General features: G+C 41.5%; 1 long non-coding RNA gene across 1 annotated transcript in view; it reads right to left on the bottom strand.

Moving 5' to 3' along the window:
* Window positions 1–1,521: 1,521 nt before the first annotated feature.
* Window positions 1,522–13,358, bottom strand: part of LOC109303077 — a 22,599-nt gene continuing 10,762 nt past the window's right edge. Inside the window, exons 2-3 of the long non-coding RNA XR_002099009.1 lie at window positions 11,120–11,125; window positions 1,522–1,663 (exon numbers count right to left, since the gene is read on the bottom strand). This is a non-coding gene — a long non-coding RNA (uncharacterized LOC109303077). The remainder of the gene's footprint in view (window positions 1,664–11,119; window positions 11,126–13,358) is intronic.

Below are 13,358 nucleotides of genomic sequence, written 5' to 3' on the forward strand. Positions count from 1 at the left end.
ATTTTTTTTAAAATCACGCACCTAATCACAATAACATTTTTAATTGTTTGACAGCCCTATTAAAAGTTTCGGTAAAACAACAGAATAAATTTGTCCATAAATTATATAATAATAAAAATAGAATTAAGTAATTTGTGCTTGTTAGTAAATACATACAATAATTACATCTGGAGGAAGAAAATCAAGGCAGGAGGAAGGGGCTTTTCATTACACAGTAAGGATATGTATGGTCTTATTTGAGTTTCAAAGGTGAGTTATGCTCTGCTTGTGATTTAACAGATAAAATATCCTCCAAAAGGCAACTGTCATCTCCCTCACCAAATGAAAGTTAAAAAAATAAACCATATGTTTCTTCAAGAATCTAGGAATCAGGATTACAGGAAATTAAAGGAAATTACAGTTAGAAGGGACCTCACAAGGTCATGTATAGAATCATAAAAAATTAGGGTTAGAAGGGACCTTAAACTTCCTTTGCTAAATTTAACTTCTACTCCTGTCCTGTCAGACATTTCCCATACTGCAGCCTGAGTCTATAGCTTCTATTCCTGTCTCCTACAGCCATAGAAAAAGCCCATCTCCATTCTCTCTATAATCACCCAATTTGAAGATTATTATCAAATCCCCCTTCAGCCTTCTCTACTCTAGACTAAATAACCCTAGTTGTTTCAGACTTAGTCAATGATTAAGCTAATGTTTTGCCCCTTTGGCTATAACATACCAAAAATGTCTATTATCTTTATTTTTTTCCCCAAAGTCACGTGTTCTTCTTACAGTCTCATTTGATAATACTTTTTTCTAGCTATTAGATTTTTTATAACTTATTTTAAATTTCTTGATCTGTAGGTAACTGGTACAACCATTTTTAGAATTGCAGTCATGTTGAGTGCTTAGGGCACTCATCTGAGAAGTGGGAGTCCCTACTTCAAAGAATCTTTGACCTCATTACACGAATGTGTCATTCTTAGCTTCTTTCTCCAGCCTGATGACTATGTCAAGTGGGACAGCTTCAACAGGAATGTTTAAGTGTAGCAAAACCCCCAGGTTTTTTTCTTTTAAAATGCATTCCCTCCCCTTCCCCAACCATTTCTGATTTTGTCTCTCCCTCTCTATTCCCTATAGATAAGTATAAGTAAGCTAACACATAGGATAAGCTTTAACATTTTATTTTAGGTAGTAAGTTTAATTTCTCTCCCCTCTGCAAATAAGTGACCTGCTATTCTGATATAGATATGCACTGTTTTATAAGTGATAATTATTATGTTTGTGTTTATTTATTTATTGCCTTTATATTGTGTGATTACTGATTTAGGCCTATATATGTAAGTTAGCATAAGTCATGTTAAGTTTCCATCTTGTAATGTCAAGCCTCCGTCTTATCCCCATGCCCGGTTGTGTAACCTATGATTCATACTACCCCTCCTATGTAACTTGGTTCCTAAATGAATGGGGATGAATGAAGGTGCTTGAGAGACAATGCCAGCAGACCTAAAGATAGCTCCCTCTGAATGAGCGAGCCATCAACACCAATACCTGGAACAAGGACCCAGGCATTGGAACCACCCTCAGCATTCAAGAAATAAAAGATGAGGCTACCCACCATTGTACCAAGGCTGCACATACTCAGTAAGAACATCTGGAACTTTCTGGAACAGGACTGACCTTGCTGGGATAGGTCCTCCCCGTTGGAGATCAGAGGTAGTCTGCCCCATAAAAAGGGGTAGTGAAGACTGACTCCTTCGGAATGCCATTTCCACATGGATTAGACCACCTTCACATCACATTGCCTATCCACCGCAGAGGCTGGTGACTCCCCTCTGGACAATATCAAGCTGAAGGAGACCCCAACTGGCCATCGAGGACCCACTTTCACCCTGGGATAGGTAGATATCACCTGCATATTTCTTCCTCCAATTTGGACTCTATCTCTCTCCTCCCAGACTTCAGCCCCTTCGCCAAACGTCTTTAACTCCTGCTGCCATTGTCTGTGTGTGTGTCTGTGTGTATGTGTGCAAAGGAACCAATAAAATATTGTGTCACCATCTTCCCTTTTCAATAAAACCACTATCATTTGTAACCCCAAGTTGGGTTGTGTTTTACTGAGCCCCGGTAAGCGATAGGGGTCAGGGCAATGCTTCGCTCATTGGTCTGGGCTGGGCTGTAGCTGTGGGTGCTGTTTGGTCTGGCAGTCTTCCCTATCTTAAATTCCAGTCTCTGTCTCTCTCCCTCTTGACTCTCAGCCCTGTTCCCACCACTTTTTGCCTCCTTTCTGTCCCTTTTCTGCAGGTTCTCAGCCTCACTCCTGCCACTTTTTGCCTCTTGCCACCTCTTCACAATCCATGTCTCTCTGCCTTCTCTTTCACTGTCTCTCTCTGTGTTCTCCAGCCTCCCCTCCCCCCACATAGCCCCTATCCCAGTTTTCCTTTCCCCACATACCTCTCAGCTCCCCTGTAGCCTCCTTGCTCTGGCTCCAGCTTCTGGGCTTCTCCCTGACATCACTCCTTTGCTCTTTCTGCTTTCAATTTACACCAATTAACCTTAAGTTACTCCAACTTCCCTCCAGTCTGCCAGTTCTAATCCCGGCACTGGCAGCTTTAATTTCTGTCTCCACCAGCAGTAACCCCAAGCCTTAGCTCCTCAGTCCAGGTCTCTTTAGTTTACTGGTTCTAATCCCAGTCCCAGCAATTTTCACTCTATCTCTTACCTTAACCTTTCCCCAGGTATCCCAAGTACACCAAGCACATGCATACCCACCACAACACACAAGTTAGGAACTCACCTGTGTATATGTGTAGGTGAGTGGTATGTATGTGAACTGATACACATGTATGTCACTGTCTGCATGATATATGAATTAGTGATCCGTATATGTGTACTGGGCGTGCAGGTATTGGTAATTGATTCTGGTCTAATTTCTTTTGGTCTGTACAGTATTTGTAGGTGCTTGAATTGGTGATAGGTGTGCATTTGCCTAGGCTGGTAATTTTGGATGTGTATGTGCCTGAATTGGTAGTGTGTGTGTGCATGCCTGGTGGGGGTGCATGCACCTAGAGTATGTATATGCACCTAGTGTGTGTGTATGCACCTAATTGACTTTGGAGTGTGTGCCTGTGCACTTGTACACCACACCGTCCTGTCTAACAGCGCAATATTTAGGTCCTGAGAGTTGGCCTGACCTCACAGGGCTACATAAGCATCCCTCCAAGAAAGCCTATAGGCTGGTGCTACCCTACCTTTCTAGGGATGGTAGAAGAGGCTTTGAATCCTCTCAAGCAGAGGAGATACTTGAACACATCTCCCATACTCTGGACAAGTACTGTTAACTCCGAACTACTGGATTAATGGAAAAAGAGAAGCACCTCCTTCTGTTTTTCCTGTCAGAATACTTAGAACAGATCGTTTGAATTGAGCAGTTTAGGTGATGCATAAATAGAAACTCATGACCAAGCATTTTCCATGATTAAAACAAAACACCACTATATCTATATCTATATATTAGTAGTATTTCACTTCAATCATGGAAAAATGTGTATTTTGGGTTATTTTTTAAATTGAACATTAGGGGTGTTTTTTTTTTATCAGAGAAAACCAGGATCCTTACTCATGACTTAAAGACCCAATGGAACAGGTAATGAATACATAAGATACACACTGAATTGCTTAATACTATAGGAACTAACTTTCTTCTAGGCATGAAGAAAAACATAATTTTGGATGGCTGGTGAACTTTAGTATTGAAGATTCAGGCATTAATTGATTTTAATTGTCTCCATGTCTATGTGATCACTGAGCAGAGAATCTGAGGTTATCAGTATTGGACTTAGGTACTTGAAAATAGGAGGTGGATAAGACTTAGGTGCCAAAGGGCACTTTTAAGGGGACGTGGGGGGAAGCACTTTAATTAGAGCATTTAATGAGCTTTAGTTCAAGCACCCCCACCAACATTTTTAAGTGTGGGGACACTGATATATGAAATTCAGGAGGCTGGTGGGTAGCTCCTGGCCAGCCCTTTGCTGGGTGGCGAAGACTTCCTGGGCACTGGGCTGGCTGGCAGTGGCATGTCTGATTGTGCATGTCAAGGAAAATTTTGATTGAATGCTGCCAATGCAGAGAGAATTAAAGCTGACATGCGCCAGACAGGCTTATGGAATTTTCCATTGGGCTCACCCAGCATGTGTCCCCTGGGTGACCCCAAGAGCTGTCAGTCAGGCTGACCTACTTTTCAGCCCTGCACATGCTTGGTAACAGTGGAGAGCTCAGACTCACATATGCTCAGTCAGCTAAGAGTATGATGTCATTCGGCTAGAAAGTTCTTTGAGGGACGCATTCTAATTGGCCACAAAATTGTTATAAAAGGTTAAGGAGCCCCTCCCTCGGGGGGGAGAGACCCGATTAGCTGGAGACAGAGGCTGTACCTTTCAGGGCTGTCTCTCAGTCAGGCTCTTAGGCCTATTGGTCTCCTCCTCGCTTGGCGCTTCGTATCGTTCTCGATTGCTGTTTTGATATACCGATCTTCTGGCTTACAATTTACCTTTGGCACCGATCATCGACCACCGATCCGGATCATCCCTACTGTTTCGACTTTGGCTTCGTTTATGACTCACCTGGCTTTCAACCTCGGCGATCACCTCAACCATCCAATTGTCCTTTGGGACTGGCGTCACGACTCTGACATTGTTCCATCTCTCCATTCATTTTCATTGAGTTACAGTTTTGTTCTGTCAGTCATTTATCCCTTCATAAGCTGTCGACCAGCTCTGGGACTAGCCAGCAGGCAGCCACCCCTAGCTCTGGTTAGATAGCAAGGGCTTGTTGGTGAACACCGTGAACCGACAGACCCCTCTGTTTGTTTATTGCTACTATCCACTGTAATTGAAGATCATTGCCTACGCCTCAAAAGCGTAAGTCGAATAAATCCCACTTGTTTAAGAAACCGCACGCTTCTGTGCCGCTCAGTACTCCATTGCCAAAAACTCCCGCCTGTCCGCTCCAATTGCCACCACCCGGCCGCCCCACCGTGACCACGACCATGAGCTTGGCTCGCCAGCTCCAGGGCTGTGACAGTGCATAGGGCAGGAGAGATCTGGTAGCTGCAGCAACAGCTGTTTCCCAGCCCATGCATATCAGGACCCCACCTGATACACATGGGGCCAGGACACAGCTGCTGCTGCATCCAAGTAAGCTTTCCAGGCCCCATGAGTATCAGGGCTGGCCCTGTGTCCCCTGCCAGCCCCCAAGCTAGCTCCCTGAGGGAACCTAGACCTCCCCCTGGCTGCTGCAGAGAGAAAAGACAAGGTCTTTCCTGTACAGATCAGTCCTGTACTAGGCTTCTCCCACTGGGACCAGATTTTCTCCCAAGAGTGTGCACGTACATTTATCATAAGGAACAGCACCCAATGTAAATAGTCAAAACTAGCCAATAAGCAATGGATATGGAAAAGACGACAATACATTTTTCACATATATGTATCCTTAACATAATTTTTTACTGAAATGTATGTGTCTTCATGACCATTACCTTTTATTAATATATCAATACTGTGTAGATTGATGCATGTCATTAACAGCTGTATACCTGTGATTGTAAATATGAGGAAGATGAGGAATCCAGCAACCAGCAAAGACTCAGAGATTTTTCAGTCTGGCATACGCCTTCCCTCTTGGGTTTTGTGTTACCATTGTCTGACCTGAATGGTATCTCTTCTTAAGCTTTCTAATAAAATTATTCTCTTAAAAAGGTACAGGTATGCTTTCTCTTTATTCTGATATCCCATCCAAAAAAGTGTTCTAATTTGGAGGTAGAAACTTCCCTTCCTTACTTGCTTGCTTTATCCTAGGCTTACTTTTTTCCTGTCTTGGTTTCCCAAAATGCCAAAAGGGGTGTTGGAAAAAAAGCCTGATTCATGCCTGTCTATGGTAAGGCAGCTAGAGTGCCATCCTGGAAAACTATTGAGATGTAAGTTCAAACCCCTCCATGGGTGATGAGGGCTTTGCATCTGGCTCTCTGGCTCCCCATATGAATGCCTTAAGTGCTCAGCTATTGAAGATAACATATAAGAGATAGCTTTCTCTCCACCCCCATAATGGCTTTGGACAGCAGAAGTCAAAGGAATTACTACTGAACTTGGCCATACAGTCATTCTTAGATTTTGGAGCCTCTGTGTGTTCACAAGGGGTGCTTGTATTTAGTTGTGTATGTGCCTGGTGCATGCATATACTATAGTGCTCGTGCTTGGTCTCTGTTTATTCCAAGTTACACAGTCGTACTGCTGGGAGAAGGAATTGCTACCTGCCTGTAAATAGCAAAAATGCATCTTAAAATACTAAAACACGGTTTAAATGACCACAGGGAAAAAGGATTATATCCCAGATGCCTAGATCTGGCTTTAGGATTTAAATCTGGTTGGACACCTAGAAGTTGGGTGTTAAAGCACTTAACTTGTAGGCCCTGATGTCCTTGAGTTTTGGATATAGACTAGTGAGACTAGTGGGGGAGTATCACATGTTCATCTTAACACTTACTTCTGGTAATAGCATCTAAAACATGAGCAAATGCATGCCATGTACAAGCAGTGTAGTGTGTGTTAATTGTCATCATGGGGTGCTTGTACATGTGACGGGGGTTTAGTTTGGTTTAGTTCTCCCTACATTGAAATGGTGGGTTTTTAAAAATTCACAGTTTCCACCATTTCAATTTAGGGAGAACTAAACCAAACTAAACCCCACGATGTGTACACAAGGGTTAGGGCCCTGATTCTTAGAGCCTACTTGCCTCTCCTGCTGTCAGGGGGGGAGGGAAGGGGAAATGAGCTGTCAATGGGCTGAGAGGTCCCTGAGCTGCAGGGGACCCCTGTGCTTTCTTACACAGTGGTGGTGTCCCCCAGGTGGCACCCACTCGCTGGCACCTTGCCCGGGCAGTTTCGGGTGTGCTGCTGCCATGGAAAGAAGCACGGGGCCCTGTGCAGCTCAGGGGCTGGGCAACCCAGCAGCAGCCCACGCAGGCAGGCTTGACTGAGGGGGAAAAAAAAAGTGGCGAGGAGCCTGATCTTTTTATTCCCTCTCCCCGCCTTCTTGGAGCCTTCCTGACTGCCTGAGCTGTGTGAGGGCCCTGTGCTTCTCTACATTGTTATGAATGGAAGAAAAAATTATCTTCAGTATGACTGTCAGATTTTACTTAAATATTACTTTACTTAATTTACTTAAATTGCAAAATGTGTCCTATAACCCTATCTCAAGATGCAAGTAACTCTAACTTACGTGAGTAATCAGAATCCAAGAAGAGGTTATGAACGCAAAACTCAATGAAGTTTTGACAGTAATCCATTCTCTCCAAGCATGTTGAAACCTGCCTATTATTCTTGTTTTCTTCCCTCAGAAATGCTAAATCACCAGGGATCCTGGTTTTCTCTGATAAAAAAAATCCCCAATTTTTGGATTAAAACAGTAACACAAAATTAACACTTTTCCATGATTAAAATTAAACACCACTAACATATAGATATAGATAGTAGTGTTGCATTTTAATCATGGAAAAATATGGATTGAGTGGGAGGGGAGACTAATCCAAAAAGTGGAGATTTTTTTTTTACCAGAGAAAATGAAGCTACCTGTAAATCACTCACGGTGTATTTAAATAAAGGAAACTGGTTGGGAAAGGATACCATTGGACAGTAATATGTACCATTACTCATTTATTTCAAAAGAGTCCAGAGTTTGCCATTTTTATTGCTTTCTATAAATAAATAAGCAACTAGATTTCTTCTTACTAGCTCTCAATGTCAAAATTCCTTTACAGTGCTTTCTTTAGGGTCGAAGGCATTCAGAATTCAGAACTATTCAATAAATGACAATACTATGAAAAAAAAAAGCCACAACAAAGTATATTTTAACAGTATTTCATTAATTTATTAACTTAATTTAATTATAGATGCATGAGATAGATTATAAGTTAACTATATGTGTAAATAAAACCACATACCCCAGTTCCTACTGCTCCAGGAAAGAAGCTTTCTATATATTCCAGTATTCCTTAATTTGTCCCTGAACAAGTTATTGTAATTCCCGCCAATGACTGGTATCTCTTGTAATATCAATGAGAATGGATACATTACATCTAAATCAAGATCCTAAACATTTCAAAGTCCAACTTTTAAATACCTCATGGGTGTTTGGTTCCCTGGGGACAAGTAGCGGTGGCACACCTGGTGCTGCCACTACTTGTCCCCAGGGAACACCCATGCCACATGTGCTTTGGCATGAAGCAAGTTACTGTGGGGGTGGTAAGGAAGGACTGGGGCAAGCACTGTGATGGTCCCAACAGCCTTATCTGGGGTCCTGGGGGACTCCCAGGGCTGCAGCTGCAGGTGATTCTGTTGGGTGGAGCCTAGCTGGCAGCCATAGCATGGCTCCAGGTGGCCCAGCTCCGCTTTTCAGCAGCACGTTTCCCCAGCGTGTGCTGCTCCCTTTTTTGCCCATGGGTTTTTTGACCCCTGTGTGTGTGTGTGTGTGTGTGTGTGTGTGTGTGTGTATCTATCTATCGATCGATCGATAGATATAGATACACACACACACGTGCACACACATACACCTTCTTGAAATATACTTCTGTAAGTCTTGGGTTTTGAAATAGGATGCATGAATATCCTTGTAGTATTGTCTAAGCTTGCATAGCTGAAAATTATGAATGGTCATTGTTGTTTTGAAGAATGTGGAGTGTTTATGTGGTTGGTATTTGGTGCTGTCACTTTTGATATACGGGCTGGTGGTAGCTGTGTGTTCTTGGAGGCCGGCAGTGTATGCCAGGCCTTCCAGATTCCAAAGGTGACAGAACACACACCTTCAATCTGTGTTTAGTGGCAAAGACTCAAAAAGAGTTATTGTTTTCAGACAGCATTCCTGTTGGTCTAAGTAACAGTCAGTCCAACTTAATGAAGCTTATCCAGGACAGGTAGAAACACTGTAAGTTATTTATAGTTCCCTATGTCTCTACAAGATACAGGTATATGAAAAATCTATATTTATATTTGTATGCACCCTGTTTCACGCCACTTCTTATCTCTCTCTTTGTCAAGATGTTTATTCTACTTTTTTAATTTGCCAAGTTTATGCACCTGCACTTGTTACCTGTCTCATTAGTAAGTTCTTTCTTTTTACATTTGTCCTCGAGTTTTTAGCTGCTGTTTTTGTACTCCCTTAAGTGTCTTTTTTCTCAGTAATACATTTTTTTTCTTTCTTACTGAATTATCCAGTGGTCAGGAGGCTCCTTTCTCTCATACTGCTTTTCAGTGCCATTGCTTATGTAACTCTAGCCTAGCACAACAGTCATCAATGTATTTGTTCCTTTTTAAAATTTTGCCACACTAGACTGCTTTTCTTGGTGACCTTCTTTGACAGTGAGTTCTACTCATCAGTTGAACACTATACAATAAGTTGCAGGCCAAATCACTTTGTGCTTTCTATCAATTATATTTCCTACAATATATTCAATCAACTACCTTTCATTTCTAGTCATCTTCATTGCAGTTCTCTTAAACTTCTGAATCAACTTCAAGTCAGTTAATCAAAGCTGAGCAACTATATGTGAGGAACTACCTGCCTCCTTTGAAGATGCTATTAACCATCTATAACAGAAGTGATTTAATAATATCAAAACATCTCTCTTTAAAGAGTAGTGGAAACTTTATTGCTTCAAATGCAACTTTACCTCCCCCCCCATCATAGAATCATAGAAAATTAGGGTTGGAAGGGACCTCAGGAGGCATCTAGTCAACCCCCATCTAGTCAACCCCCTTGTTCAAAGCAGGACCATCCCCAGCTAGATTATCCCAGCCAATGATTTGTCTACTTTTCTGTAGTGAGGGGCTCAAAACTGGATACAGGACTCCAGATGTGGCCTCACCAGTGCCAAATAGATAGGAAGAATAATTTCCATTGCTCTGCTAGCAACACTCCTACTAATGCAGCCCAGTATACTGTTAACCTTCTTTGTAACAAGGGCACACTGTTAGCTCAAATTCAGCTTATTGTCCATTGTAACGGTCAGATCCTTTCCTGCAGAGCAGCTGCTTAGCCAGTCCCCAGTCTGTATTGGTACATGGGATTATTCTGTCCTAAATGCAGAACTTTGCACTTCTCCTTATTGAACTGCATGAGATTTATTTATTTTTTTTGTCTAATCCTCCAATTTGTCTAGGTTGCTCTGAATCCTAGCCCTACCCAGTCTATCTACTACTACAAACTTGCTGAGAGTGAATTCCATCCCATCTCCTGGCAATAACTGACCTAAAGCACTATATGATCCTCTGTAAGCCTGTATGTTAATGAGCATAGCCTTATCTTAATGTGTGCTTCCTCTACATGTCTGAAAAGTGTTTTCTTATTAAGTGGGAGACTCCAATTCACTGAACTGTACACCAGATCCTTCCATTAACATTCACTGAAGTTGGATAGGGCTCAAGATGTTCAAAAACAAAAAACAGTTAAAACCTTCTTAATTTATAATCAGTTTCCCTTGAATATGAAGTAATGCTTACATTCTAAAGTATATAAAAAGTCTGATGATATAGCAACATGCTTTTTTTCTGAGAGAAAGGGAATATGGATCATAGGACTGGAAAAAGATTAACTGGGACAGTGAGCACATTCCTTTCTTGTTGAATGCACTGTTGTCATAAAATACAGTATAAAAGCAGATAATTTTTGTCTTTGTTACTTTGGTTGTAGGCTATTCTAGAATTTTCTTTCACTGATGCTTAACGTCTTTCTACTCACCAAATTACATTTATACATGTCAATTTATGCCCATATGCCCCTTTGCCAATATTTTCTCTTAGTTTAAATAGCTCTTCTCCCTTTTTGGCCTTCCTTTTGCTAAACTAAACACACAAAGATGTTTTAGTCTTTTTCATGTAATAGACTCCCTGTTCACCAGAAAATATTGGTTGCTATTCTTTGTACCTATTTCAGCTTATCTTTCTTTATCACTCCTGGTCAGAGAAGTATATACAGCAGTGTAACAAGGGGTGGGTGATATGACACCACTCTGTGATCCCACTTAGAGATGGGTGAAAGGATTGCAGTCACTATTGGCTAAGTCATCACTGTTACCCCTGCTACCACTGACACATGTCTCTGGGTATAGTGGTCCATTAGGGATCTCACCACTTCCTTGCACAGTAGCACTAATGCATCCATCTATCCACAGCAAATACCTCTCTTAATATATTCTAGGCTCACATTTGTCTTTTTCACAACTACATAACATTGGTGGCAGAGTCCTACCCTTGATGGACTTGTATATCAAGGCTTTTATCCTTCTCAAACATTTGCAGTTGATTAATTTTTAAGTTATACTTGAAGTTGTTCTTATTAGTCCCTACCTGCATGACCTTCCATTTTACTAATACATTTCTTGCCATTTCTATTACTTCAGTACTTTAGGTAATCTAGCTGTACTATTGATGCCTTCCAACTTGGTGTCAGTAGCAAATTTCATTAGCAACTTTGACTTCTTGGACCAAGATCACTAATGAAAAATTTGGTCCCAAGACTAATCCTTGAAGAACTCCAATAATTGCCTCTTTTGAGCCTTTGCTTAACCATTGTTGATAGGGAGAAAGTAGACTTTATAAAAAAGTGAACATTTAAAATCAGGTTAAGAACACAGCAGGAGAAAAAAATCCTATCTTAATTTTAATTTCCACCAAGGTCACTTAGCATTGTCCTGGTCATAAATTACAGCTGTGCTGACTTTAAGGCCCCTTAAGAGCAGAGAAGTATAAAGTGCCTTTGGGTATATAAGAATCAATTCCCTTATCTTTTGTAAGTTTCTCTGCATGGGAATCTTTCTGTGTCTCTAATCATTTTCATCACCTGTCTCTAGATAATTAATGACAGAAGAAATAGGAGGGAAAAGGCCTTGCTTTTCATCCTCAGAATATACTTTCTGGTGTCTTTCCTAGAATAATTTATTGAAAGATTTATTAAAATATGCATGTATTCTTATCTGTCTCACCTTCAACCTGAAGAGGTCATTTTATTTGCTTTCTCAATGTTTCAAGGGGGAAAAATATTAAAATTCCAACAGTGTTTCCTGAATGAGTGAGTGTTGTAGCACACATTCAGATAACCCTCAAAGGCAGTGGTGGCTTTATTCCATATCTCAATGCACCCATTAATTAGGAAGTAATTTTGAGAAGTCATGTATGTCCCTGCCCAGTCAGGGGATGGCCTAAATCCTGGCTGGACCCCAGGTCTCCAGACCCTTTTGGGGAGTGGAGCAAGTCTCCATCACAGTTTCTGGAGAGAAGCCTAGCTCATCCCTCCCAGCCACCTGTCACAGCACTGCCTACTGCCCACCCGCAGCACAGCTGGGACCCTGTGCTTATTTAGTCAAGTGAAGAGCAGCAATATGGATCCTTGACCCAGGGGGAGAGGGGCAACACAGGACTTACCCTTGCTACATTGCTATGGGAGTGCCCAGCCAAGTGCTGGGATGGTCCTAAATACCTTTATACCTCTTTTTATCAGCCAGAGTTGATACTTTACACAACAATGATGTACAGAGGGGGACAGTATGGGGAAGACACAACAGTGGCCAGGGTGGTGCACAACTGCTAAAGACATGGAAGATATCCAGAGGAGGTGCTGAAAGAACAAGGAAGAAATGCTGAAGGCTTTGGTAGCTGCCTCTGAGCATCAGGCGCACAGAGCTGACTCCTGGTGCTGGGATCTGAGGTAGTGACATGGGATTCTGGCAGCTAAAGTTAACAGAGGAAAGTTCTAAATTGTGCACAACAAATACTCCATTTGGAAGGTATCGATTTCTGTGTTTACCTTTCAGTATAGCTTCAGCTCCAGAGGTGTATCACAACACTAAACATGATTTATGAGCATATTCCAGGTGTAGATATCTCTATGGATGATATCATCATCTGGGGCTCCACCAAGAAAGAGCATGATTGTAGGGTCTGAGAAGTGTTGAAGGCAACTGGGGCTGCAAATTTGAAACTCAGTAGACAGAAAGGTGTTTTTGGAGCTACAGAATTGACATTTGTGGGAAACAAATATTTACTCCAATTTTTCTTTTACAATGTTTTAAGCTTGGGAAGACATTTTGTGCTGCTGTTACATAAGATTTTTAACAAAGATGTGGCTTGGGGAGAGACAAGCAGCAAGAGATTTGAATCCTTATATTAAGCTTTGATTAAGTTCAGTAGTTGTGACAATTGTTCCACGGGAACCAGCATGGGGTTTAACTAAGATCCCTGAAGGAAGGAATTGTAATAAAATATGCTTTAACATTTCATTTCAAGATTGGTGAATGTACATAAATAACAAACATAATATTAAAAAATATATAT

This window comes from Gavialis gangeticus, unplaced genomic scaffold (genome assembly GCF_001723915.1).
Source record: "Gavialis gangeticus isolate Ggan-Ray unplaced genomic scaffold, GavGan_comp1, whole genome shotgun sequence".
Taxonomy (NCBI): domain Eukaryota; kingdom Metazoa; phylum Chordata; order Crocodylia; family Gavialidae; genus Gavialis; species Gavialis gangeticus.